This window comes from Trachypithecus francoisi, unplaced genomic scaffold (assembly GCF_009764315.1).
Source record: "Trachypithecus francoisi isolate TF-2019V2 unplaced genomic scaffold, Tfra_2.0 Lachesis_group3, whole genome shotgun sequence".
Classification (NCBI taxonomy): Eukaryota; Metazoa; Chordata; class Mammalia; order Primates; family Cercopithecidae; genus Trachypithecus; species Trachypithecus francoisi.
The window spans coordinates 3,335,197-3,337,730 of NW_022681468.1; the positions used below are offsets into that span (position 1 = coordinate 3,335,197).

At 43.8% G+C, this 2,534-nt stretch overlaps 1 pseudogene across 1 annotated transcript; it reads right to left on the minus strand.

Annotated features, from left to right (window-relative positions):
- Nucleotides 1-953: 953 nt before the first annotated feature.
- On the minus strand, nt 954-2,333 carry LOC117070628 (annotated as a pseudogene). Its single transcript, XR_004431985.1, has one exon. The product of XR_004431985.1 is annotated as a lymphokine-activated killer T-cell-originated protein kinase-like (transcript).
- Between the last annotated feature and the right edge of the window lie 201 nt (nt 2,334-2,534).

Sequence of the window (2,534 nt, forward strand, 5' to 3'; positions counted from 1 at the left end):
CTCTGCTTTGTGCTGCACTGTCACGTCCGTTCTCAGAGTGTGTTAATCTGAGCATTACAACCTCCGTGGACCAGGCGGGGAAAAGGCAACAGCACAGTGTGGCTCACGGAAAGGCTTCTCTCGAGGACGAGGTGGCAAGGGCAGGAGCTGCCTTACCTGTACAGGTCACCTGGCTACCATATGCAGCTCTGTGCACTGCCCACACCCTGGTCCCCAACATACAGGCGCACACATGGACCCGCATGCAGGGTGTTGGGTAGGGGAGCCTGTGTCTCTGGGCTGGGCTCTGAGACTCTGTGGGCACTGGGACTGTGACTTCTTTTTGTTTTTAAGCTCCAGGGCCTGACTCAGTGTCTGATGTTTCTGGGTACCATAATAAAACTTTGTAGAATAAGTGAGGGAGAGAACGATCTTTGTAAACTCTCCGAATCTGAAGACAGCGCTTAGCGGTGCCATGGTCTTGCAGGTTATTGTGTAGATGAGGTCAGAGGGGCCCTGGGAGGAGAAACCACTCCTGGGAACCAAGGCTGGAAACCCAACGCTCCTGGCAGAGCCCACAAAACAGCCAGGGCCTCCTGTCTCTGGCAGAGACTTCTCCCTGCCGGTGTTTCTTCCTGATTGGGGAATAGAGGCTGACCCTGCAGCCCTGCTTTCCGACTTTTCCCACTGACCCCCAAGCTGAGCCTTGGGAAGGCGGAGGCTGCATTCTGCCCTGAGGCCTTCCTCCCAGAAAAGCTGTCCCCGGCAGAGGCTGCGGTAAGGGGCTGCCACATCTATGCCTGGGTCCCTGGTGAGAAGGGTTAGTTATTTGACTCCAACCTCTCTCTGTTGTCATTGTCTCTAAGTACTTAGTATTATGACTCCTGAGTGTGTGCGTTTGTGTGCCTGTGTGTGCCTGTACTTGTGTGTGCACACACTGGGCAATAATGTAAACATATTTCTTTTTTTTTTTTAGTGTTTTAAACAAATGTAGACTTTATTTTGTACTGTACAAAGTGCTAATTTCAGTAGATCCATTAAAATAGAGAATAAGCAAGATCATTAATAAAAGTAATGGTTGTTAAATTAATGTTAGACACAGTTTACAGCGTTTTACTGCTAGTGTTTTAAGTTACCATGAGCAGTATCAAAGTACTTATGTAGCTAGTTTCTAATACTTTACAGAATACCCAGTACAATTCCAAGTGCTTATAGCCAACATAAGCATATTTCATATTGGAAATAGTTATCCACATGTTAACAAGAAACTATGGTCCTCAAATATGCCAATTTTAGAGTCTAATAACTACTGTTAGTAACTATATAAATGTTTTGGAATAAGTTATTTACACAAGCCACACTTCAGCTGAGGTGATCACTAGACATCCGTCTCCAGAGCTTCAACAATGTGTGCAGCAGAAGGACGATCTTTAGGGTCTTCATTAGTGCATACAGAAAAGAGTTCAATTACTTCCTGGTATGATTCATTGAGTTCTTCCATACTAATAGGTGGCCTAGTTCCCAAGGCTGCATAGTATGCTTCATCATCAAAATCACTTTCATCAAAAGTTTTATCTTCATCATCATCATCATCATTTGAAAGATTAACGTGTGGAATCGATAAAGTCATCATTTCCCACAGAGTAAGGCCAAAGGCAAATATGTCTGCCTTGTCAGTAATAACACCATTCTCCTCCAGAGCTTCTTTGGATTTCCATGGCTCTGTGCCAATGTAACAAGCCTCAGGGTCAGTCACAGTCATATTTTCATCCAGTGGTAGACAGACTCCTACATCACAGATTTTAATTGTTTCAAAATCTCCTTTAATTACAACATTTGAAGACTTTATGTCTCCATGAAGCAGTTTCTTTTCTTGGTGCAGATACTTTAACCCTCTTGCCATATTCAAAGCAACTTTTAAAATTATGGCTGCTGGAAAAGGATCTCGGCTGGCTTTATATCGTTATTCTATTAAGTCATTTAAAGACTTTTCACCTCCATATTCCATAGCAAGACACAGATTGCCATCACTGGCTTCAGTAAAAGCACGATAACCAACAGTTTGGATGATGAAGGCTTTTCAAAATCTTAGCTTCATCCATTAGTCTCTTTTGATACACACTTCACACTTCGATAATGATCATTACATATAGGATTAATCTTTTTTACAGCCCAAGGAGAATGAGACAAACCTCTTGGAGATCTTTTCATAAGGTAAACATTTACCCCAGTACCAAAGCCAAGCTTCTGCATAAATGGAGAGGCCGGGATATTTATAGTTGGAGTTGAACATAATACAGATTTCTTTTTTCTGATAATTTGCATGGTGTCTTGAAATTACTGATCCCATCCATTGTGACAACCACTCTCAGTCCAGAGTCTCAGCCCTGGGAAGGAAAGGTTGGAGGTGAAGAGAAGTCGTGGCCAAGTACCTCTTCAAAATTGGTCCCGAGAGGCCCCCAGCGAGGCCCTGCATCTGCCTCTAGCACCAACACGTACGCCCGGCAGCGGCCGTTAACATATTTCTTATAGTGGGGTCACAGTCAAAAGCTTGA